At 36.2% G+C, this 27,487-nt stretch overlaps 1 protein-coding gene and 1 long non-coding RNA gene across 2 annotated transcripts in view; one reads left to right on the top strand and one right to left on the bottom strand.

Annotated features, from left to right (window-relative positions):
• Positions 1 to 27,487, bottom strand: part of LOC125677887 (uncharacterized) — a 534,764-nt gene that overhangs the window by 277,129 nt on the left and 230,148 nt on the right. The window lies entirely within an intron of this gene.
• Positions 24,403 to 26,256, top strand: LOC130053362 (uncharacterized). Its single transcript, XR_008801920.1, has 2 exons — positions 24,403 to 24,658; positions 25,510 to 26,256. It is a non-coding gene; the product is annotated as an uncharacterized LOC130053362 (long non-coding RNA).

Below are 27,487 nucleotides of genomic sequence, written 5' to 3'. Positions count from 1 at the left end.
CAAAAATCGACTCTACAGGCGAGCCATGAGGCCCACAGACCCATTTTTTGATATTGATCGATAGGTTATGACACATTGAACAACTTTTGTTCAATAATGCTTTTCAAAAAATGTGTCGTTTTAAAGATATGAGGCGTCAAATATTTACGATTTTGGCCCTTAAAATCTCTAATTACGTAACATATGACCTACTTTTTGATTTGATAAGATCAAGCTCGTTGAGATGAACATTTCCGCTTCTACAACTTATTATAAAATATTAATAGTTTCTGAGATATTCTCAAAAACATTTGGACCCTTCTGAACCCCTAATTTAAAGGGCCAGCCCGTTTTCCTTGATATCGTAAGAAAGGCCTTGTCATTTTAAACATTTTTTGCTCAACAAGTATTTAGAAATTCTTTACCGTTCTCGAGTTATCTCTACAAGAAATATTTAGGGGCCAAACTGTAGCTCCCTAACGGGGCCACATAGGGAAAAACCGAAATGTACATATTGTTTAGATTATCATTCTGAACAACTTTTGTTCAATAATGCTTTTCAAAATATTTGTCGTTTTCAAGATATGAGGCGTCAATTATTTATGATTTTGGCCCTTAAAATCCCTTATTACGTAACATATGACCTACTTTTTGATTTGATAAGAACAAGCTCGTTTAGATGAACATTTCCGCTTCAATGACTTATTACAAAATATTAATAGTTTCTGAGATATTCTCATAAACCTTTGGACCCTTCTGGGCCCCTAATTTAAAGGGTCAGCCCCTTTTGCTTGATATCGTAAGAAAGGTCATGACATTTCAAACATTTTTTGTTCAACAGGTATTTAGAAATTCTTTACCGTTCTCGAGTTATTTCTAGAAGTAATTTTTAGGGGCCAAACTGTAGCTCCCTAACGGGGCCACATAGGGTAAAAACGAAATATGCATATTGTTCAGATCATCATTCTGAACAACTTTTGTTCTTTATTGCTTTTCAAAATATTTGTCGTTTTCGAGATACAAGGGGTAAAAAATTTATGGTTTTGGCCCTTAAAATCCCTTATTACATAACATATGACCTAAATTTTTATATCAATAGATTTGGATTGTTGAGATGAACATTTTTTGTTCTTTGACTTATACCAAAATATTAACGATTTTTGAGATAGTTGATCTAGACTTTGAGCCCTTCTAGATCCCTAATTTAAGGGGCTAGCCCCTAAATCTTGATATTTTCGAATAGATCTCGTAAATGTGCACAACTTTTGTTCTACATGTCTTAACAAAATATTTGCAAGAAAAAAGATATTGGAGATCAAAGGTCAAAAATCGCCGAAATCGGCGAAAAATTTTGGCATCCATTTGTTCAGGTCCAGGCGAGCGTTTAGGCAAATCGTGTCCGGTAAAATCGAATCCCCCACAAATCTTCTAAAATGTTTACTCTATCTTGTGTAGAAATTTCAAGACTCTAGCTTCAAAACTAACGGAGGAGATGTGTGGACAACAAGGCCCTTCAAAAAGTCACTAAAAGAGAGATAACTCCTGACCGGAAGTGACGTCAAGCACGAAATTTTGCAAGCAAAGTCTCGTCACCAAAAGACATCTTTCCTGAAAATTTCGTGAAAATCGATCGAGAAATGGCTGAGAAAAACGCGTGTACTACCAAGGAAAATAATAATAATAATAATGAAGAAGAAGAACGCGAACAATAATAGTAAGGTCTTCCGCAGGAGACGGAAGACCTTAATAATAAACAGTAGAATCACTAGAAGGTCTTCCGTCTGGAACGGAAGACCTTAACTAGATGCGATCTCATTGCGAGCAACGAGTGGGACTTCCGTCCAATTTTAGATGTGATGAGATAAGAATTTGACCGAGATTTTCGTTCATAAATAATGATACAAATATATTGTGTAGACAATTTAGCTTTGGTAATGTTTTACAAATATTGATCATTTAAGTGTTATAAATTAAAGAATCTCTGCCGCTCTCGGCCACTAATTAAAGGGGTCAGACTTTTTTTCGACAAAAAAGTTAATAATGTTATTTACTGCGATACAAATTCGAGACTGATCATGCGAGTCATGTCGCCCGGAGGCTTATTTTTTTTTTTTTTTTATATCATTTTAGATATATCTCGCAAAACTGAACACATTTTGTTCTACATGTCCTATCAAAATTTTCTTGAGAAAAAAGTTATTGATTGCGACATTTATCAGACTCTTAAGGCGAGTCATAAAGCCCGTGGGCATATTTCTTGATATCGTTTGAAAAATCTTGCAAAACTGAACAACTTTTGTTCTACATGTCTTATCAAAAGTTTTTCGAGAGAAAAGTTATTGATTGTGACACTAATCAAACTGTTCAGGCGAGCCATGAGGCCCGTTCGCTTTTTTCATGATGTTCGAAAGATCTTGCAAAACTGAACAACTTTTGTTCTAGATGTCTTAGTAAAAGTTTCTTGACAAAAATGTTATAGATTGCAACAATAACTCAACTGTTCAGGTGAGCCATGAGACCTGCAGGCCTATTTATTAACATCGTTAGTTAACGCTTGCGAAACTGAACAACTTTTGTTCTACATGTCTTGTCAAAAGTTTCTCGAGAAAAAAGTTATTAATGTTATTAATTGTGATACAAATTCGACTGTTCAGGCGAGCCATGACGCCCTGAGGCCTAGTTTTTGATATCATTAGATAGATCTTGAAAAACTGAACAACTTTTATTCTACATGTCTTATCAAAAGTTTCGTGAGAAGAAAGTTAATCATTGTAACAGAAATTCAATGGTTCAGGCGAGCCATGAGGCCTATGGGCCCATCTCTTGATATGACACGAAAGATCTCAATAAACTGTACAACTTTTGTTATATATGTCTAAGCAAAATATTTACCAGTAAAAAGTTATGATTTAAAACGTGGGAAAAAATTGGACACTTTTTTAAACTCCATTTTCGACCCCTACGAGCATCCATAGTAGGCACTTCCGGAAATTTTGAAAACCGATGTGCACAACTACAACATGTCGTCTAACATCACTGAAAATTTCAGCACTCTAGCTTTTATCGTTTTTGAGATGTTGGCCGGACAAAATGGTCACCTGAAAATCGATAAAAGGGGAATAACTTCCAACCGGAAGTGAATTTTCAAAAATCCAAAAAAAAAGATATAAACTTCAAATAGGAATGCATCAACCCCAAAAATTTAAAGTAAATCGATCAAGCCATCTCTGAGAAATCCTCTGCACAAAATCGGTAAGGAAAAAAAAAGAATAAAAATAATAATAAGAAGAAGAAGAAAAGTGAAAAATCAACAATAGAATAATAGAAGGTTCTTCCGCTGAAGACGGAAGACCCTAATAATAAACAGTAGAATCACTATAAGATCTTCCGTCTGGATCGGAAGACCTTAATAAACAGTAGAATCACTAGAAGGTCTTCCGTTGGTAACGGAAGACCTTAATAATAACGAGCTATAACTGTGTTGGGATGCCAACACAAATGTCTCCGAACACCTCCCCATGTTAGAAATGGTTTTTAATGCCAGATATGCACTCAGGATCCTCAAAAAATCTAGAAACTAAATTTGGTTGAAATCCGACGGACTTGATTTTTGGCCGCCATTTTCTTCAATGTCGGCCATTTTGAAACATTTGAAAAATAATTGGAAGGAAATACTGATGCTAGAAATGAACTGTGGACCCTCAATTTACCCCAAAACCCAAATGTTGTACAGATTTTAACACTTTGAAATATTTCGATATATGGCGGCCATTTTGAAAATGACGGCTCAAAAAAAAATTTTGAGGGTGGAAATGGACTCGGGGTCACTAAATTACCCTAGAAATAGAATTTGGTTGAAATCCGTTAACCTTGAGTTTTTAACGTTTTTTTGCCGCCATCTTGAAACGGCGGCCATTTTGAAAATTTGAAAAGTTGATTGCACCCCTCCTAATGACCCTTTATCAGCTCACAAAGTTTGAAGTTGATCAGTTGAAGCATCTTCAAAAAATCGGTCGGACAAATTTCTCACTAAAGAAGAGGGAAAATAAGAAAAGAATAAGAATAACGAGCTATAACTGTGTTGGGATGCCAACACAAATGTCTCCGAACACTTCCCCATGTCAGAAATGCTTTTTGATGTCAGATATGCACTCAGGATTCTCAAAAAACCCTAAAAACTGAATTTGGTTGAAATCCGACGGACTTGATTTTTGGCCGCCATTTTCTTCAATGGCGGCCATTTTGAAACATTTGAAAATTGATTGGAAGGAAATACTGATGCTAGAAATGAATTGTGGACCCTCCATTTACCCCAGAACCCAAATATTGTAGAGATTTTAACACTTTGAACTATTTCGGTATATGGCGGCCATTTTGGAAATGGCGGCTCAAAAAAAAAAGTTGATGGTGGAAAAGGACTCGGCGTGACCATATTACCCTAGAAATCGAATTTAGTTGAAATCCGACAACCTTGAGTTTTTGACGTTTTTTGGCCGCCATCTTGAAACGGCGGCCATTTTGAAAATTTGAAAAGTTGAATGCACCCCTCCTAGTGACCCCCTATCAGCTCACAAAGTTTGAAGTGGATCTGTCGAAGCACTTTCACAAAATCGGTCGGACAAATTTCTCACTAAAGAAGAGGAAAAATAAGAAGAAAAGAATAAGAATAACGAGCTATAACTGTGTTGGGATGCCAACACAAATGTCTCCGAACACCTCCCCATGTCAGAAATGCTTTTTGATACCAGATATGCACTCAGGATCCTCTAAAAACCCTAGAAACTAAATTTGGTTGAAATCCGACGGACTTGTAATTTGGCCGCCATTTTCTTCAATGACGGCCATTTTGAAACATTTGAAAATTGATTGGAAGGAAATACTGATGCTAGAAATGAATTGTGGACCCTCAATTTATCCAAGAACCCAAATGTTGTAAAGATTTCAACACTTTGAAATATTTCGGTATATGGCGGCCATTTTGAAAATGGCAGCTCAAAACATTTTTTTGATGGTGGAAATGGACTCGGAGTCACTAAGTTACACTAGAAATTGAATTTGGTTGAAATCCGACAACCTTGAGTTTTTGACGTTTTTTGGCCGCCATCTTGAAACGGCGGCCATTTTGAAAATTTGAAAAGCTGAATGCACCCCTCCTAGTGACCCCCTATCAGCTCACAAAGTTTGAAGTGGATCTGTCGAAGCACTTTCACAAAATCGGTCGGACAAATTTCTCACTAAAGAAGAGGAATAATAAGAATAAGAAGAAGAAAATAATAATAATAAGAAACGGAGCAAAAACAATATGTCTCCGACACTTTGTGTTCGGAGACATAATAACGAGCTATAACTGTGTTGGGATGCCAACACAAATGTCTCCGAACACCTCCCCATGTCAGAAATGCTTTTTGATGCCAGATATGCACTCAGGAATCTCAAAAAACCCTAAAAACTGAATTTGGTTGAAATCCGAGGGACTTGATTTTTGACCGTCATTTTCTTGAATGGCGGCCATTTTGAAACATTTGAAAATTGATTGGAAGGAAATACTGATGCTAGAAATGAATTGTGGACCCTCCATTTACCCCAAAACCCAAATGTTGTAGAGATTTTAACACTTTCTAATATTTCGGTATATGGCGGCCATTTTGAAAATGGCGGCTCAAAAAAAATTTTTGATGGTGGAAATGGACTCGGGGTCACTAAATTACCCTAGAAATAGAATTTGGCTGAAATCCGTCAATCTTGAGTTTTTGACGTTTTTTGGCCGCCATCTTGAAACGGCGGCGATTTTGAAAATTTGAAAAGTTGAATGCACCCCTCCTAGTGACCCCTATCAGCTCACAAAGTTTGAAGTGGATCTGTCGAAGCACTTACACAAAATCGGTCGGACAAATTTCTCACTAAAGAAAAGGAATAATAAGAATAAGAAGAAAATAATAAAAACGAGCTATAACTGTGTTGGGATGCCAACACAAATGTCTCCGAACACCTCCCCATGTCAGAAATGCTTTTTGATGCCAGATCAGGATTCTCAGAAAACCCTAGAAACTAAATTTGGTTGAAATCCGACGGACTTGATTTTTTGTCCGCCATTTTCTTCAATGGCGGCCATTTTGAAAAATCTGAAAATAAATTGGAAGGAAATACTGATGCTAGAAATGAACTGTGGACCCTCAATTTACCCCAAAACCCAAATGTTGTACAGATTTTAACACTTTGAAATATTTCGATATATGGCGGCCATTTTGAAAATGACGGCTCAAAAAAAAATTTTGAGGGTGGAAATGGACTCGGGGTCACTAAATTACCCTAGAAATAGAATTTGGTTGAAATCCGTTAACCTTGAGTTTTTAACGTTTTTTTGCCGCCATCTTGAAACGGCGGCCATTTTGAAAATTTGAAAAGTTGATTGCACCCCTCCTAATGACCCTTTATCAGCTCACAAAGTTTGAAGTTGATCAGTTGAAGCATCTTCAAAGAATCGGTCGGACAAATTTCTCACTAAAGAAGAGGGAAAATAAGAAAAGAATAAGAATAATGAGCTATAACTGTGTTGGGATGCCAACACAAATGTCTCCGAACACTTCCCCATGTCAGAAATGCTTTTTGATGTCAGATATGCACTCAGGATTCTCAAAAAACCCTAAAAACTGAATTTGGTTGAAATCCGACGGACTTGATTTTTGGCCGCCATTTTCTTCAATGGCGGCTATTTTGAAACATTTGAAAATTGATTGGAAGGAAATACTGATGCTAGAAATGAATTGTGGACCCTCCATTTACCCCAGAACCCAAATATTGTAGAGATTTTAACACTTTGAACTATTTCGGTATATGGCGGCCATTTTGGAAATGGCGGCTCAAAAAAAAAAGTTGATGGTGGAAAAGGACTCGGCGTGACCATATTACCCTAGAAATCGAATTTAGTTGAAATCCGACAACCTTGAGTTTTTGACGTTTTTTGGCCGCCATCTTGAAACGGCGGCCATTTTGAAAATTTGAAAAGTTGAATGCACCCCTCCTAGTGACCCCCTATCAGCTCACAAAGTTTGAAGTGGATCTGTCGAAGCACTTTCACAAAATCGGTCGGACAAATTTCTCACTAAAGAAGAGGAAAAATAAGAAGAAAAGAATAAGAATAACGAGCTATAACTGTGTTGGGATGCCAACACAAATGTCTCCGAACACCTCCCCATGTCAGAAATGCTTTTTGATACCAGATATGCACTCAGGATCCTCTAAAAACCCTAGAAACTAAATTTGGTTGAAATCCGACGGACTTGTAATTTGGCCGCCATTTTCTTCAATGACGGCCATTTTGAAACATTTGAAAATTGATTGGAAGGAAATACTGATGCTAGAAATGAATTGTGGACCCTCAATTTATCCAAGAACCCAAATGTTGTAAAGATTTCAACACTTTGAAATATTTCGGTATATGGCGGCCATTTTGAAAATGGCAGCTCAAAACATTTTTTTGATGGTGGAAATGGACTCGGAGTCACTAAGTTACACTAGAAATTGAATTTGGTTGAAATCCGACAACCTTGAGTTTTTGACGTTTTTTGGCCGCCATCTTGAAACGGCGGCCATTTTGAAAATTTGAAAAGCTGAATGCACCCCTCCTAGTGACCCCCTATCAGCTCACAAAGTTTGAAGTGGATCTGTCGAAGCACTTTCACAAAATCGGTCGGACAAATTTCTCACTAAAGAAGAGGAATAATAAGAATAAGAAGAAGAAAATAATAATAATAAGAAACGGAGCAAAAACAATATGTCTCCGACACTTTGTGTTCGGAGACATAATAACGAGCTATAACTGTGTTGGGATGCCAACACAAATGTCTCTGAACACCTCCCCATGTCAGAAATGCTTTTTGATGCCAGATATGCACTCAGGAATCTCAAAAAACCCTAAAAACTGAATTTGGTTGAAATCCGAGGGACTTGATTTTTGACCGTCATTTTCTTGAATGGCGGCCATTTTGAAACATTTGAAAATTGATTGGAAGGAAATACTGATGCTAGAAATGAATTGTGGACCCTCCATTTACCCCAAAACCCAAATGTTGTAGAGATTTTAACACTTTCTAATATTTCGGTATATGGCGGCCATTTTGAAAATGGCGGCTCAAAAAAAATTTTTGATGGTGGAAATGGACTCGGGGTCACTAAATTACCCTAGAAATAGAATTTGGCTGAAATCCGTCAATCTTGAGTTTTTGACGTTTTTTGGCCGCCATCTTGAAACGGCGGCGATTTTGAAAATTTGAAAAGTTGAATGCACCCCTCCTAGTGACCCCTATCAGCTCACAAAGTTTGAAGTGGATCTGTCGAAGCACTTACACAAAATCGGTCGGACAAATTTCTCACTAAAGAAAAGGAATAATAAGAATAAGAAGAAAATAATAAAAACGAGCTATAACTGTGTTGGGATGCCAACACAAATGTCTCCGAACACCTCCCCATGTCAGAAATGCTTTTTGATGCCAGATCAGGATTCTCAGAAAACCCTAGAAACTAAATTTGGTTGAAATCCGACGGACTTGATTTTTTGTCCGCCATTTTCTTCAATGGCGGCCATTTTGAAAAATCTGAAAATAAATTGGAAGGAAATACTGATGCTAGAAATGAATTGTGGACCCTCCATTTACCCCAGAACCCAAATGTTGTACAGATTTTAACACTTTCAAATATTTCGGTATATGGCGGCCATTTTGAAAATGGCGGCTCAAAAAAAAAATTTGATTGTGGAAATGGACTCGGGGTCACTAAAGTACCCAGGAAATAGAATTTGGTTGAAATCCGACAACCTTGAGTTTTTGACGTTTTTTGGCCGCCATCTTAAAACGTCGGCCATTTTGAAAATTTGAAAAGTTGAATGCACCCCTCTTAGTGACCCCCTATCACCTCACAAAGTTTGAAGTGGATCTGTTGAAGCACTTTCACAAAATCGGTCGGACAAATTTCTCACTAAAGAAGAGGAATAATAAGAATAAGAAGAAGAAAATAATAATAACGAGCTATAACTGTGTTGGGATGCCAACACAAATGTCTCCGAACACCTCCCCATGTCAGAAATGGTTTTTGATACCGGATATGCACTCAGGATCCTCTAAAAACCCTAGAAACTAAATTTGATTGAAATCCGACGGACTTGTAATTTGGCCGCCATTTTCTTCAATGGCGGCCATTTTGAAACATTTGAAAATTGATTGGAAGGAAATACTGATGTTAGTAATGAATTGTGGACCCTCAATTTACCCCAGAACCCAAATGTTATAAAGATTTCAACTTTTTGAAATATTTCGGTATATGGCGGCCATTTTGAAAATGGCGGCTCAAAAAAAATTTTTGATGGTGGAAATGGACTTGAGGTCACTAAAGTACCCTAGAAATTGAATTTGGTTGAAATCCGACAACCTTGAGTTTTTGACGTTTTTTGGCCGCCATCTTGAAACGGCGGCCATTTTGAAAATTTGAAAAGTTGAATGCACCCCTCCTAGTGACCCCCTATCAGCTCACAAAGTTTGAAGTGGATCTGTCAAACCACTTTCATACAATCGAGCGGACAAATTTCTCGGAAAGAAGAGGAATAATAATAATAAGAAGAAGAAAATAAGAATAACTAGATTCGATCTCGTTGCGAGCAACGAGTGGGTCTTCCGTCCAAATTTAGATGTGATTAGATAAGAATTTGACTGACATTTTCGTTCATAAATAATGATACAAATATATTGTCTAGACGAAAAATTTAGCTTCGGTAATGTTTTACAAATATTGATCATTTAAGTGTTATAAATTAAAGACTCTCTCTCCCTCTCGGCAACTAATTAAAGGGGTCAGCTTTTTTTCGACAAAAAAGTTAATAATGTTATTTACTGCGATACAAATTCGACTGATCAGGCGAGTCAAGCCGCCCGGAAGCCTATTTTTTGATATCATTTTAGATATATCTCGCAAAACTGAACAAATTTTGTTCTACATGTCCTATGGAATTTTTCTTGAGAGAAAAGTTATAGATTGCGACATTTATCAGACTGTTAAGGCGAGTCATAAGGCCCGTGGGACTTTTTCTTGATATCGTTTGAAAGATCTTGCAAACCTGAACAACTTTTGGTCTACATGTTTTATCAAAAGTTTCTCCAGAAAAAAGCTATTGATTGTGACACTAATCAAACTGTTCAGGCGAGCCATGAGGACCGTTCGCCTTTTTCATGATGTTGTTTGAAATATCTTGCAAAACTGAACAACTTTTACTCTAGATGTCTCATTAAAAGTTTCTTGACTAAAATGTTATAGATTGCAGCAATAACCCAACTGTTCAGGTGAGCCATGAGACCCGAAGGCCTTATTCTTAACATCGTTAGTTAACGATTGCGAATCTGAACAACTTTTGTTCTACATGTCTTATGAAAAGTTTCTCGAGAAAAAAGTTATTAATGTTATTAATTGTGATACAAATTCGACTGTTCAGGCGAGCCATGACGCCGGCAGGCCTATTTTTTGATATCATTAGATAGATCTTGCAAAACTGAACAACTTTTATTCTGCATGTTTTATCAAAGTTTCGTGAGGAGAAAGTTAATCATTGTAACAGAAATTCAATGGTTCAGGCGAGCCTTGAGGCCCATTGGCCCATTTCTTGATACGGCACGTAAGATCTCAATAAATTGTACAACTTTTGTTATATATGTCTAAACAAAATATTTACGAGTATAAAGTTATGCGACATTTATCACTGTTAAGGCGAGCCATAAGGCCCGTGGGCCTTTTTCTTGATATCGTTTGAAAGATCTTGCAAAACTGAACAACTTTTGTTGGACATGTCTTATCAAAAGATTCTCGAGAAAAAAGTTAGTAATTGTGACACTGATCAAACTGTTCAGGCAAGCCATGAGGCCCGTTGGCCTTTTTCATGATGTTGTTCGAAAGATCTTGCAAAACTGAACAACTTTTGTTCTAGATGTCTTATTAAAAGTTTCTTGACAAAAATGTTATAGATTGCAACAATAACCCAACTGTTCAGGTGAGCCATGAGACCCGCAGGCCTATTTCTTAACATCGTTAGTTAACGCTTGCGAAACTGAACAACTTTTGTTCTACATGTCTTGTCAAAAGTTTCTCGAGAAAAAAGTTATCAATGTTATTAATTGCGATACAAATTTGACTGTTCCGGCGAGCCATGACGCCCGGAAGCCTTTTTTAAGATGTCATTAAATAGATCTTGCAAAACTGAACAACTTTTATTCTACATGTCTTATCAAAAGTTTCGTGAGAAAAAAGTTAATCATTGTAACAGAAATTCAATGGTTCAGGCGGGTCATGTGGCATATGGGCCCATTTCTTGATATGACACGAAAGATCTCAATAAACTGTACAACTTATGTTATATATGTCTAAGCAAAATATTTACGAGCAAAAAGTTCTGATTTAAAACGTGGAAAAAAATTGGACACTTTTTAAAACTCCATTTTCGACCCCTACCGAGCTTCCATACTAGGCACTTCCGGAAATTTTTAAAACCCAGGTGCACAACTACAACATGTCGTCTAACATCACTGAAAATTTCAGCACTCTAGCTTTTATGGTTTTTGAGTTTTTGTCTGGACAAAATGGTCATCTGAAAATTGATAAAAGGGGAATAACTTCCAACCGGAAGTGATTTTTCAAAAATTGAAACGGCGGTACAAACTTCAAATGGCAACGCATCAATCCTGAAAATTTGAAGCAAATTGATCCAGCCATCTCCGAGAAATCTTCTGCACAAAAAGCGGTAAGGAGAAAAAAAAAAGAATAATAATAATAACTAGATGCGATCTCGTTGCGAGCAACGAGTGGGTCTTCCGTCCAATTTTAGATGTGATGAGATAAGAATTTGACTGAGATTTTCGTTCATAAATAATGATACAAATATATTGTCTAAACGTAGAATTTAGCTTCAGTAATGTTTTACAAATATTAATCATTTAAGTGTTATAAATTAAAGACTCTCTGCCCCTCTCGGGCACTAATTAGAGAGGTCAGCCTTTTTTCGAGAAAAAAGTTAATAATGTTATTTACTGCGATACAAATTCGACTGATCAGGCGAGTCATGTCGCCCGGAGGCCTATCTTTTTTTTTTTATATATAATGCTAGATATATCTCGCAAAACTGAACAAATTTTGCTCTACATGTCCTATCAAAATTCTCTTGAGAAAAAAGTTATTGATTGCGACATTTATCAGATTGTTAAGGCGAGTCATAAGGCCCGTGGGCCTTTTTCTTGATGTCTCATTAAAAGTTTCTTGACTAAAATGTTATAGATTGCAACAATAACCCAACTGTTCAGGTGAGCCATGAGACCCGCAGGCCTATTTCTTAACATCGTTAGTTAACGCTTGCGAAACTTTTGTTCTACATGTCTTGTCAAAAGTTTCTCGAGAAAAAAGTTATTAATGTTATTAATTGTGATACAAATTCCACTGTTCAGGCGAGCCATGACGCACGGAGGCCTTTTTTTATATCTATAGATAGAACTTGCAAAACTGAACAACTTTTATTCTACATGTTTTATCAAAGTTTCGTGAGGAAAAAGTTAATCATTGTAACAGAAATTCAATGGTTCAGGCGAGCCATGAGACCCATAGGCCCATTTCTGGATACGGCACGGAAGACCTCAATAAACTATACAACTTTTGTTATATATCTCTAAACAAAATATTTACGAGTATAAAGTTATGCGACATTTATCAGACTGTTAAGGCGAGTCATAAGGCCCGTGGGCCTTTTTCTTGATATCGTTTGAAAGATCTTGCAAAACTGAACAACTTTTGTTCCACATGTCTTATCAAAAGATTCTCGAGAAAAAAGTTAGTAATTGTGACACTAACAAACTGTTCAGGCGAGCCATGAGGTCCGTTGGCCTTTTTCATGATGTTGTTGGAAAGATCTTGCAAAACTGAACAACTTTTGTTCTAGATGTCTTATTAAAAGTTTCTCGACAAAAATGTTATAGATTGCAACAATAACCCAACTGTTCAGGTGGGCCATGAGACCCGCAGGCCTATTTCTTAACATTGTTAGTTAACGCTTTCGAAACTGAACAACTTTTGTTCTACATGTCTTATCAAAAGTTTCTCCAGAAAAAAGTTATTGATTGTGACACTAATCAAACTCTTCAGGCGAGCTATGAGGCCCGTTGGCCTTTTTCATAATGTTGTTCGAAAGATCTTGCAAATCTCAACAACTTTTGTTATAGATATCTTATTAAAAGTTTCTTGACAAAAATGTTATAGATTGCAACAATAACCCAACTGTTCAGGTGAGCCATGAGACCCGAAGGCCTATTTCTTAACATTGTTAGTTAACGCTTGCGAAACTGAACAACTTTTGTTCTACATGTCTTGTCAGAAGTTTCTCGAGGAAAAAGTTATTAATTTTATTAATTGCGATACAAATTCGACTGTTCAGGCGAGCCATGACGCCCGGAGGCCTATTTTTAGATATCAATAGATAGAACTTGCAAAACTGAACAACTTTTATTCTACATGTCTTATCAAAAGTTTCGTGAGAAAAAAGTTAATCATTGTAACAGAAATTCAATGGTTCAGGCGAGCCATGAGGCCCATGGGCCCATTTCTTGATATGGCACAAAAGATCTCAATAAACTGTACAAGTTTTGTTATATATGTCTAAACAAAATATTTACGAGTAAAAAGTTATCATTCAAAACGTGGAAAAAAATTGGACACTTTTTAAAACTCCATTTTCGACCCCTACCGAGCTTCCGTACTAGGCACTTCCGGAAATTTTGAAAACCCAGGTGCACAACTACAACATGTCGTCTAACATCACTGAAAATTTCAGCACTCTAGCTTTTATCGTTTTTGAGTTTTTGTCTGGACAAAATGGTCATCTGAAAATCGATAAAAGGGGGATAACTTCCAACCGGAAGTGATTTTTCAAAAATTGAAACGGCGGTATAAACTTCAAATGGCAACGCATCAATCCTGAAAATTTGAAGCAAATCAATCCAGCCATCTCCGAGAAATCTTCTGCACAAAAATCGGTAAGGAGAAAAAAAAAGAATAATAATAATAAGAAGAAGAAAAGTGAAAAATCAACAATAGAATAATAGAAGGGTCTTCCGCTGAAGACGGAAGACCCTAATAATAAGACTAGAAACTCATTACTAGTAATGAGTAGGTCTTCCGTTAGATCACTTCCGGTAAAGAGCTTTCTGTTCCTACGAAAACCATTTAAATATATCAGAAAATGTGCCTTAACAATGAATGAGAAATGTATTATCGAATTTTTTACTCATTTCTCGTAACTTCCGGTGATGACCGGAAGTACTTTTATGATGCGTTTTCCTATAAATGACAGCGACTCTTTACTGTCTATATTCCCTGAAAATTTCACGTCTCTCTCTGAAAGAGTTCTCAACAAAAAGAAGTAGACTAAAGAAAGAAAAAGTAGTAGGTTACTACCGACCGGAAGTCAATTTTGAAAAACAAAATGATCCAAACTCTAGAAGTTGATACTTTTATTATGACATGTGAAAATCATATGAAAGACTTCAAATATACGCGAGATTTATGGTGACAAAGAGATGAAAAGTAAAAATGTATTTTATCAAGAAACCGGAAGTAGTTGTTTTGACTACCAACGGAATCAATATTCTTTTGACACTTTCAAAGAGACTTAATAAACTAGTATAGGTTTCAATTTACAAGAAAAAGTTTGAAATTTGCGATTCTTTCCATCACTTCCTGTGACGACAGGAAGTGACGGTCGACATGTTCAACCCTCAACTGCACGACTGCAAACGGAGATTTATAATTCCTGAATAATTGATGAACCTATATTTTACCTTTTCCAAGAAAAATGCTGGACAAAATTCCTTTTGAGAAACAGAAAATCGCCCATATTTTCCGACCGGAAGTGAATTTTGTAAAAACAAAAATAGTTATAGGAAGGTCCTTTCATAAGACATTATTCCTGACAATTTCAAGAAAATCTATCCACCATCTCTGAGAAATCACTCGAAGAAATCGGAAAATCGACATTTTTCAAATACTTCCGGTATAGACCGGAAGTGACGGACGAAAAAATTGAATGTATTTGTACAATGGACTAATGTTAGTTGATCAACTCTACAAGTTTCAAGCGTCTATCTATATTCATTATTGAGAAACTGAAAAAACAAGGTTTGAATATGTCCACCCCATATCTCACGACCGGAAGTGAATTTTACAAAAATATTTCAATTTACACTAGACATTTATAATGGCTATAACATATGTAAAATTCAAATCCTTAACTTGTTTTATGACCGAGATTTATGGCACTGAAAAATGAGAGAATTAATAGTTTTTCTTTCATATAACCGGAAGTTGGAGATTCAACTTCCGGTGGGGTCAATAGTTTTTGAGAATTAGAACGAGACCTAAGAAACCTATATAGGTTTCAATTTGAAAGAAAAAAGTTTGAAATTTATGATTTATTAATCACTTCCGGTGACGACCGGAAGTGACAGCTGACATTCTTACCCCCCTACTGCACCCCTACAAAGTGAAATCTATTAACTCTGAAATTTTATTGACTCTATCTTTTACCGTTTCTGAGAAAAACGATTGACAACGAAAACAGCTCATAAGCCGTATTTGCCGACCGGAAGTAAATTTTACAAAAATATTTGAGGTTACTCTAGACATTTATAGTGACCATAATATATGTAAAACTCAACTCATTAACTAGTTTCATGACCGAGATTTATGGCACTGAAAAATGAGAGAATGAATAGTCTTTCTTTGATATAACCGGAAGTTAGAGATTCAACTTCCGGTGGGGTCAACATTTTTTGAGAATTAGAACGAGATATAGTAAACCAAAGTAGGTTTCAATTTGAAAGAAAAAAGTTTGAAATTGATGATTTATTTGATCACTTCCGGTGACGACCGGAAGTGACGGCGACAAAAAATATTACGTGCATGCACCATAGAGAAAATAGATCTATCATCCCTGAAAGTTTCATTCGATTATCTTTAGTGGTTTTCAAGTTTACCCCCGGACAAAGTTTCTTTCAAAAACCAGAAAATCGGAGGTATCTGACGAACGGAAGTGAATTTTGAAAAAAATGAAAAAAATGCCTCGAGGTACCATCGTTCCCTATAACCTGTGAAAGTTTCAGGAAAATCCATCCAACGGTCTCGGAGACGAAAGGGAAAAAAAAAATAAGAAGAAGAAGAAGAAAAAACAGTAGAATCACTAGAAGGTCTTCCGTTGGAAACGGAAGACCTTAAAAAGTGAAAAATCAACAATAGAATAATAGAAGGGTCTTCCGCTGAAGACGGAAGACCCTAATAAGAAACGGAGCAAAAACAATATGTCTCCGACACTTTGTGTTCGGAGACATAATAAGAAACGGAGCAAAAACAATATGTCTCCGACACTTTGTGTTCGGAGACATAATAAGAATAATAAGAAACGGAGCAAAAACAATATGTCTCCGACACTTTAATAAGAAACAGTGGAATCACTATAAGGTCTTCCGTGAAGAACGGAAGCCTTTAATAATAATAAGAAACAGTAGAATCACTATAAGGTCTTCCGTGAAGAACGGAAGACCTTAATAAGAAACAGTAGAAACACTATAAGGGCTTCCGTGAAGAACGGAAGACCTTAATAATAATAAGAAACAGTAGAATCACTTTAAGGTCTTCCGTGAAGAACGGAAAACCTTAATAAGAAACGGAGCAAAAACAATATGTCTCCGACACTTTGTGTTCGGAGACATAATAATAATAAGAAGAAACGGAGCAAAAACAATATGTCTCCGACACTTTGTGTTCGGAGACATAATAAGAAACGGAGCAAAAACAATATGTCTCCGACACTTTGTGTTCGGAGACATAATGAACAGTAGAATCACTAGAAGGTCTTCCGTTGGTAACGGAAGACCTTAATAATAATGAGAAACAGTAGAATCACTATATGGTCTTCCGTGAAGAACGGAAGACGTTAATAATAAGAAACGGAGCAAAATCAATATGTCTTCGACACTTTGTGTTCGGAGACATAATAAAAGTGAAAAATCAACAATAGAATAATAGAAGGTTCTTCCGCTGAAGATGGAAGACCCTAATAATAATAGAGGAAAAGAAACATAAGAATCACTATCAGATATTCCGTTGAGACGGAAGACCTTAATAGGGTCTTTCGTTGAGACGGAAGACCTTAATGATAATAATAACTAGACACTCAGTAATGAGTAGGTCTTCCGTTAGACCACTTCCAGTACACAGCTTCCTGTTGTTATGAGAATCTTTAAAATATATTAGAGATTGTCCCTTAACAAGAAATGAGAAGTGTGTTATCGAAGTTTTTACTCATTTCTCGTAACTTCTGGTGACGGCCGGAAGTACTATTCAGATGTATTTTCCCATAAATCCCACTATTTACTGTCTATATTCCCTGAAAGTTTAATGTCTCTATTTGAAAGAGTTCTCAAGAAAAAGAAGTAGACAAAAGAAAAAAAAAAGTATTGGGTTACTACCGACCAGAAGTGGGTTTTGAAAACAAAAATTGTCAAAGCTTTAGCATTTGAAACTGTTATAAACATATATGAAAATCATATCAAACACTTGAAATACAAGCGAGATTGATTGGGGTGGGGGTATACGAGTATTTTATCGAGAAACCGGAAGTAGCCATTTTGACTAGAATATTCTTTTGATACCTTGAAAGAGACTTAATAAACTATACTACTCAAAATTTGATAAGGATCACTGGGTTATATGTGTGTAATTTACCACTAACATAACAAAAGACATAAATTTGACTCAGAAACGTGTTTACGCAGGTTATGAATGAAAATTCATGAACGGCATGAACTTTTATCAATACGGAATGCTTGAAATCTGATAACAACACCAAAAGGCATTTCATTACAAAAAGTTAACAGCAAACCAGAGACAGAATTACACAGATTTTTGGAATAGTCCATCATTGCACTTAGTCGATGAAGTGTCAATACCGGGTATGGCCTCCCCTTGCATCAATGACGGCTTGACAACGTCGAGCCATGCTATCAATAAGCACCCGGATGTTTCCAATGGGAAGGTTGTTCCACTCTTCCACGAGGGCGTTTCCGAGGTCTGCCAAAGTCGTGGGTTGTGTTCTAGGGCGTGAAAGGGCAACCTGCAGCATGTTCCATACATGCTCAATCGGGTTCAAGTCCGGCGAGCGCGCTGGCCAGTCCATACAGACAATTGTCTCCTGCTGAAGGTACTGCTCCACCACCCTGGCGCGATGAGGACGGGCGTTATCATCCATCAGGATGAACTCAGGGTCAACAGCACCAGCGTAGGGTCTGACGTAAACATCGAGGATCTCATCCCGGTACCGCACCCCCGTCATTGTTCCTCTCTCCAGGACATTAAGATCTGTTCTTCCATCCCTGCCGATTCCACCCCAGACAATGATGGAACCACCACCATAACGGTCACATTCACTGATGTTGGCATCATGGAAACGTTCACGTTGTCGTCGCCATATTCGGTGCCTCCTGTCTGTAAAGTCCAAACAATACCTGGACTCATCGGTGAACAGAACTTGAACCCAATCGTTCTGTGTCCAAGTGACATGATCTTCAGCCCAGTCCAATCGCTCCCGCCGGTGTCGAACAGTCAGAGGGACTCGAACACATGCCCTTCTCGAGTTGAGACCTGCATTGTGAAGCTGATTCCGTATCGTCTGAGTGGACACATTCACCCCCGAGGCGTTCAGGAGGTCGTTACGTAGGCTGGTTGCTGTACAGAAGGGATGGCGTCGTGCCTGAAGAGCCACATAATGCTCTTGGCGTTGGTTTGTCGACCTCTGTCGACCAACCCCATGTCGGTGTGCTGCTGTACCAAAAGTTTGCTGTCGGTTCCAGGCCCTGTTTACAACGCTCTGGCTGACGTTTAGTGCATTTGCAACGTCACGTTGTGAATAACCAGCGTCAAGCATTCCAATACATCTGCCCAGTTGTTCTGTCGTCAGGTGACGCCTTACACGTTGAGGGGACATTGTGTTGATAAACGTAGTGTAAACACTCAAGTGAGTTTGAAATTTTAGAAAGAATCAGACACCGATGACTGAGTGAAAATCGTGCAATGGTAGCAAAAGCATAAACTGTAATGAGAAACGCATTTCCCATGGCATGAAATGCACGTGCACGTTTGTTGAAGACGTTTTTGATATGCCAGTTATGCAGTTATTAATTTTTTAAACAGAAAAATATCTATGATCCTTATCAAATTTTGAGTAGTATAGTATAGGTTTCAATTTAAAAGAAACAAGTTTGAAATTTGGGATTCTTTCAATCACTTACGGTGACGACCGATAGTGACGGCGATAAACATATTAATGTGCATGCACTATAAAATTGAGAGTTCTATAACCCCTGAAAATTTCATTTGTTCATCTTTAGTCGTTTTTGAGATTACCCCCGGACAAAATGATTTTTTACAAAACGGAAATTGGACATATCATAGCAAGATAATCCATCAAACCATCTCTGAGAAATTGTGTTCACAAAATTTGAATATTGCACATTTTTAAACCACTTCCTGTTTAACCCTTTCTCTACCGGCACATTTTAGAGGTTTTCAAAAACTAAATGACAATATTTTTAAATTCAGTTACATCTGCATGAATCTCCATTTTCGGTAGGCATGTGACATCCAATTTTGTTAAGAATTGGACAGGAAACATTTTTAATAAAGTTTGTCATGTTATCCCATGACCCCAAAGAGTTATACGGGGCCAAAGGTCATTTAAGTGCACAATTTTGCAGTCTTTTTTCTCTGGAATATATATATTATGCCCCCTCTCACTAGATTCCTGTCAAATATAGGAAATTCTAAATGCATGAGCGGATGTGTCTTTAAATTACTACAAAAACATCACAATCAAACTAATCAATTTTATTGACAAACAAATATTTTTGGTTGCTAGGTGACAACACTCATGGTATAATTTTGACCATAATTTGTCTTTCTACACCCATTCGACACAATTTAAACATGATTACATTGCATGATGATTAGTAAATGTAAATAGTACAGCAAAATCGTACCCAGAGAGATTATATTTTAACTATGCATTATTGATTAAGAATAAATAATTTATAAAAGATAATAAAAAGAAGAAAAAATATCAACAAAAAAAAAGCTATGTAAATGAATGAGCACTATAAAAATGAAATAAGAAATGAACAAAAATTTGAGAGAAAAATAATGTAAATAATAAGTTTGAATAAGTAAACAAAGTGAACCAACTCCAAACAAAAACAAAGAATAAGCAGCCTAGGAATTGAATCAACATCAGACATTCCCGTACTGATCATGCATAGGGTAGACGTGCAAAAAACATAGAATCACGGAAACTGATAAATGGGTTTTACATGTAAGCAATCCGTTATGAAGGTCAAGGTAATCAAGTTGGGGGGGGGGGGGTGATTGCAAACAGAATTCAAAAAAGAAAAAAAAGTGTTCAAAAATGGTCATAGTACCCCTGTTAGGGACATGATGAGACGAGTGGGTCTAGATGAGGATTAAAATCTAGTAAGGGTTTAGCCCGTATTCATCCTGGTGAAGTCAGTAGATCTGTTGTTACCATGCGGTTCAAATTTATTCTTAATGCATAGTTAAAATAGAATCTCTTTGGGTACGAGTTAGCTTTACTATTTGTCAACGTAATATGGGTTAACTCGTTCCACTTGAGATTAATTAAGTCTATTTTTATAACTTCGTACATTTTGGATCAGCATATCTCAATAAAATAGAATTAAGGGCTTGAATGAAAAAAAAAATGAATAAATTCATATACATTTATAATATGAAAATTCAACATTTATTGAGGCCCACATGTTAGCAAGAAAATTGATGTCCTGTTGCCATGGAAACACAAGTCATATCACATTTTAAAGGTGTCATGATGAAATCACTGAATTAGATATACTTTGTGTAAAATTTCGTTGAAACCCATGCTGGTCGTTTGTCACATCTCTTTTATGCTGACATAGAATGACACATAAGTACACAAAAAAGCAATAATGCTTCAAACGTTTCTTGACATAAGGGCAAGCTTTTTATAACTTTACTTTCAATGATAACGAAAATCAGACAATATTGATTGATTTCATGATCTTTTTTTTTTTTTTTTTTTTTTTTTTTTTTTGCAGAGATGAACATTTCTACATATGCACGAAGTATTCTATTTTGTATCCTTTTGTCAAGTGGTTACAGCATTACTCTCAAAAGCGACAGTTGGAAAAGAAAACTGGCGGAGGTAAGAGAGAAATTTTGTATGACAGAAGCAGGACATGAGCATAAAGATCTAGAAACCATCAAAGAATTAGTTGGAAAGTTGGCGATACTCAGAAAGACTGGACAAACGATTACCTTTAAGTCGGAAAATATCAAACATGAGGTCATGGCTGATTTTGTTGTTTGCTGTCTCAAAACCGACAAGGACTACGGATCATATCTTATGATGACGTCTGAAGATTCAGTGATAGAGTATTGCATATTTTGGGGATATCAAAACCTTACCAAAGAAAAATGTCTGCACATCCCAAGATCCTTAGAAGATTTGTTGATAAAAAAATTAAACCTGTTTGCACTACTTCAAGCCAAAGCGATGGGCCCTGATATACATATGAAGATCTCAAAAGAGTGTAAGCCATTATAGCATAATCAATTTACAGTTTAACTTTGAATACATGCCACATTTGGACAAGGAATTGAATGGTTTACATGTTTTCAGCTTACCTGAGCTGAAAGCTCAAGTGATATTTTCTGATCGCCTGTTGTCCGTCGTCTGTCCGTCTGTCTATATTTTTCCTACATTTTCAGCTTCTTCTCTAGAACCACTGGGCTAATTTCAACCAAATTTGGCAAAAGGCATCTTTGGGTAAAATGCTTTCCAGTTTGTTAAAATGAAGAGTATAAAAAAGGGATATAATCACAAAAATGCAAAAAATAGGGTGGAGTTATTAAAAAATCTAAGAACCACTGGGCCAGAAGAGCTGAATATGCATGAAAGATTCATGATATAGTGGAGAATCAAGTTTGTAAAAATCATTACCCCTGGGGTAAGGGTGGCGCCACAATAGAGTTTTACATACAAATGTATAGGGAAAATCTTTTAAATCTTCTTTAGAACAGTTGAAATTGACATGAAAGCTTCCTGACATAGTGCAGATTCACGTTTGTTAAATCTATGGCTCCTTGGGGTAGGACGGGGTCACAATAGGGGATCAAAGGTTTACATATAAATATTTAGGAGAAATCTTTAAAAATCTTCTTCTCAAGAACCACTGGGCCAGGAAAGTCCAAATTTACATGAAAGCTTCCTGACATATTCAGATTCAAGTGTGTGCAAATCACGATCCCCGGGGGTAGGATGGGGCCGTAATAGGAGATAAAAGTTTTACATGCAAATATAAAAATCTTATTCTCAAGACCCATTTGGCCATAGGAGTTTACATTTACATGAAAGCTTCCTGACATAGTGCAGATTCAATTTTGCAAAAATCATGGACCTCGGGGGTAGATTGGGGACACGATAGGGATCAAAATTTTACATGCGAATATATAGGGAAAATTTGTAAATATGGGCCAAAGTGACTCAGGTGAGCAATGTGGCACATGGGCCTCTTGTTGATTGATACCATGTTATCTATCGCTGTTGGTTGGTTTTTAGCAAGGTTCAGAAAAATGATCTATTTCTAATTCGGCTGAGCCAAATTTGGCTAGCGTTTGTTGTCATCGTCGTCATGGTTTTACATTTTCATCTATATATTTCTTTACATATATATATATATATATATATATATATATATATATATATATATATATATACGTCTCCAAATACCGCTAAGCCATTTTCAATTGTAAAATTAGAGTAACATCATTTGAATATCTTCTCAAGAACCACTGGGCCAGAAAAGATTTTTGCATGAGAGCTTCCTAAAATAGTGTAGATTCAAGACGGTAAAATTATTGCCACTGTGGTATGATGGGTCCACTTTAGGGGATCTAATCTTTACATCCGAATATATAGGGAAAATCTTGAAAAGTTTTCTTCTCAAGATCCACTGGGCCATAAGAGTGGAGCTTTACATGAGAGCGTTCTGAAATAGCACAGGATAGGATGAGACCTTACTAGGAGATCAAACTTAAACGTTGTCATATACAGGGAAATATTGAACAATCTTTTAAAACCCACTTAGCCAGAAAAGATGTAATTCACATCAATGCTTCCTGACGTAGAGTAGATTCAAGTTTTTAAAAGCATGGTCTCTGTGAGTAGGATGGGGCCACGATAGGGGATCAAAGTTTTACATGTAGGTACATCTTAAAAATCTTTACAAATATTCTTCTCAAGAACCATTGGGCCAGTAAAATTGAAATTTACACGAAAGCTTCCTGTCGTAGTGTAAATTCAAATTGTTCATATCATGGCCCTGTTGGAAAAGTAGGGCCACATTAGGGCATCAAAGTTTACATGTTCATGTAAAACAACATCTTTAAAAATCTTCTTCTCAAGACCCACTGTTCCAGTAAAGTTGAAATATATATGAAAGCTTTATGATATAAAGTAGAGTCGTTTTTTCCGGAACTATGACCCCCTGTGGTAGAGTACGACCACAATAACGGATCAAAGTTCTACATGCAAATTCATAAGGGAAATCTCAAGTATTTTCTCAAGATACACTATTCCAATATAGGATTAAACATTCTTTTTGAAGAATTTATCGATGTGTAAACTCCGGACATTTTACTCACAAACTGAATAAAAGTGCGAAGCACTTTTGTGTTAAGTTTGTGAGTAAAATGTCCGGAGTTTACACATCGATAAATTCTTCAAAAAGAATGTTTGATTCTTACAATTCCAATTCATTCACTTTATTAACAATTGCAAAAATTTGAATAGTTTCCTCGCACTATGTTATTTGTTTTCAGGCGTGTATGAATATATCGCATTTTCGAATTTATTGATGTATAAACTCTTGTTCAGTTTTATTTTTTTGTCCAATCAAAACAATTATAATAAATAACATTGGAATTATTAAAGTTTAAATTTACATGATAACTTCCTGAAAAAGGGTAAATCATGGTCTCGGGGGTAGGATGGGACCTCAAGAACAACGCAAACAGGACCATGGTCAGTCGTATTGATATGCAACCATTCGCAGGTACTGCATATTCAGATGTATTGCAATGTTGGCGCCCGGAAGAAGGGTAGGACAGTAGTATAACGCACCTCGATAGGGAGTTCAACTGAGTGCAGTTTTGAGTGCGGGCCAATTCACGCTTCCACTGTCGTCAGGGGTAGGTGCGGTTATCATCTCCGCACAGCCAATCAGAATCGCGGAAGAATTGTCCGCCATTACCTCCGTCAAAACTTATGATGACGGGGGTTTTGAGGTACAGATGTTTTAGCCTGATTACTTCGAGTTCTCATAAAATTGGTGGAATTGTGTGCATCGGGGAAATGCAACAGTGATTCACGTTACCCAGAAAGGATACTAGAAGTAATGTTTATCCCATTTCCAAACCCAAAATCACATAAAGATTAATGTTTACGTTGGATAAAGGCGTGCGGTAGGCCCCACAGTAAGAGCAGAATGGACCGGCACACAAAGTAAGTTAGTCTTAGCAGACAATTATGTATTAGTTAATAGTAATAGTTAAATCAGGGACTGATAATAATACATGCCCATGTCATGTGTATACATGTACTAAGAGCTACAGGTGCTTGGGTTCAGGACCCCCCCCCCCCCCCCTTCTCCCGAATTGGCCGAATAACCTGCACGACTTGATTTAAATTATTTCTTGTTGAAAATCCTACTAATGCATGTCAACAATGTCATGCATACCCCAAAATAGCTCTTTTTAAGAATTTCCCCCATTGAATATAACAATTCGTGTAGCTAGGTTATTCAAGGGAGGGGGGGGGGGGTCATGAACCCAAGCACCTGTGCTAAGAGCTACACAATACTTTTTTTTTTTTTTACTATAATATTATCTATTAAAAAGAATATCTAGGGTCAATTCATTTAATGTTTACACCAATATATATGCAGTTTCTGGTCTTATGTCTTAAATTTTCCCTGCTCAGCCATACATATCATAACATGACTGTAAGAGCGCCATATTCAAAGTTTTCGTTCCATGATTCCTACAATAGATCATACCAGGGGATAAAGTTCTAAAGTTTCAGTAATCAGACTAATTCCGTGGTCAAAGTTTTTAAATATCAATAGAATTTATGTCCATATATATTTTGTAATAAATGGTTTAAATTCGAATTTAGATTTCATAATAATTCGAGCAAACTGAAATTTTATAAGTAGCTAGTAAATTGTTGGGTGTAATATATGCATAGGATCTTTCATGTAATAGGTCAGGTCACCTTTTAAAATTCCATGGCCCCTCTCAGCATCTATGTTTTACTTCCAAATGCTAAAAAAAATTGTTGTTGTTTCTTTATAGATTCATTGGATATACTTGTAACAGCAGCACAAGTTAGAGAATTTACAAGACCAGTTAACAACAGCAGAAAATGCCTTTCATCAACAGAGCATACTTAATCATCATCTGCAACTCCAGTCAGCAATGGAAGCCCAAGATTAACCCCACCAACAGGCCACCCCTTTTGACATTAACAGTACTCTACAGCAAGAGAAAAAAAAAAACCAGGGTTGTTTTTCTATTATATCAATTTGAGACATGCCACATTTTGTACTTTGTTAGAGTTTTTTTTTTTATACATCTGAGCAAATTTCCCAGTGTGTAAAAAAAGGAGGGACATAACAAATATGACAAAACAATCGCAGTTGTTATTAACACTGATGAGGCTGAGACATAATTTTGAAATCAAGGACTTGGCATCAAGATTTTGTATTTCAACACAGTGTATCAGTGATATATTCTGTGCCTGAATTGACCTTATGTTGTGTTAGGTTGTGTTTCAATATAGTCCTATAGGAATGATATTAACAACATGACAACTGAATAAAAGCTCAATTCCCAACAACCATCGTTATCATTGATTGTGCAGAAAGGAAATCACAGATACAATCTTCTTTAAAACTACAGTTACAAATTATACATTCTGACTACAAATCAGCTACAACCTAAAGGGGACTTGTGGATTGTGATCCTTTAGGGGACACAATGGAAACTAGCTGTATGCCAATTTGTGTTATCTTGGATAAATAAAGGCTATTATTATTATCATATTTGTTAGTGAATTATTTACTGGATATATGTCAGATGTTGCTGTTACAGAGAATAGCGGATTTTACAAACTCCTTTGTTAACTGATGGTGGTTTGAATTATTCTGGAAGGGGAATTCATTATGGCAGACAAAGGTTTCACGATATCCAAAGAACCTGGGGAAATATGTCTGCACCTCTGTATCTCTGTCAGTGTATTCCCACCAGTTAGTATATGTATATATATGGAGACACCAATAAAGTTGGGTAGTTTGCACCCTACTAACCCTTGGGCAAAACCCAGGGTTGAAGAGAAAATTGTAGAGCATGTGAATTCATTGTGTACTACATGTATACAATGTGAGGAATTTATTTAAAATGATAAACATTTTATAAGAGAGTAAATCTATGTCTAACTTTGGGAAAACTTACAGTATGATGAATGTAAACTAGTAGATTACTTAAATTTTCCGTCGAAATGTGTGAATGCTCACAACTAAGAAAATGTAAGAATTTGTGCTGATTCATTGACAATTAAAATAGACAGATATTGTAAACCATTTATTCTTAAAGAACAATGATTATTCCATAGTTTTGAATTATTTGTTGGAAATAAAAAAAAACCATATGGTACTTAATTTATTGTCCTATTTATGATAAACTACTCCTTTAACTAAGTATTATATTGTGTTGCTGATCCTATGTAATTACAATATGTACTATAGTACAAGAGGCTGGGTAACTAATTAAACAGATGTTTTACGAACAGGAAATTGTTTTTTGGTCCGAGTCTTAATAATATTCTTGTTTATAATCCAAGTTTTCTATTGTGTGTCATTTAACATATTCTTGACTGTACTGTCAAAATGGTGATGTCTATCAAACATTGTACACATTCTTTCTTTTAATTTGCAAGTTGTTTTTTTTTTTAATAGAAATAGATATTTGGGTGGACGTGGAATAAAAACTTGGAATGATCTAATTAACCCATTACCATTAAAAAAAATTATGCATGTAAATATCTCAATGTAGATATCTAGATCTACAATATCCATTCAAGTATAACTGAAGTTGAACATTTAATGGAGATCACAGATGGTATTTGAGCTGCAATGTAAATTCTTGATAATATTTAACTGTTTTTCATAAGTAAATCATAAATAATAGTAAAATAAAAGAAGATGCAAAAGCAAGCAAACAGATGAAACATTTCATTGAACCGGTCAACGCAGCATTATGTGATATAGTTATT

Source organism: Ostrea edulis, chromosome 3 (assembly GCF_947568905.1).
Source record: "Ostrea edulis chromosome 3, xbOstEdul1.1, whole genome shotgun sequence".
NCBI classification, from domain to species: domain Eukaryota; kingdom Metazoa; phylum Mollusca; class Bivalvia; order Ostreida; family Ostreidae; genus Ostrea; species Ostrea edulis.
Note: the sequence above shows the minus strand (reverse complement) of the source record. Positions and strands in the feature narration are given on the sequence as shown.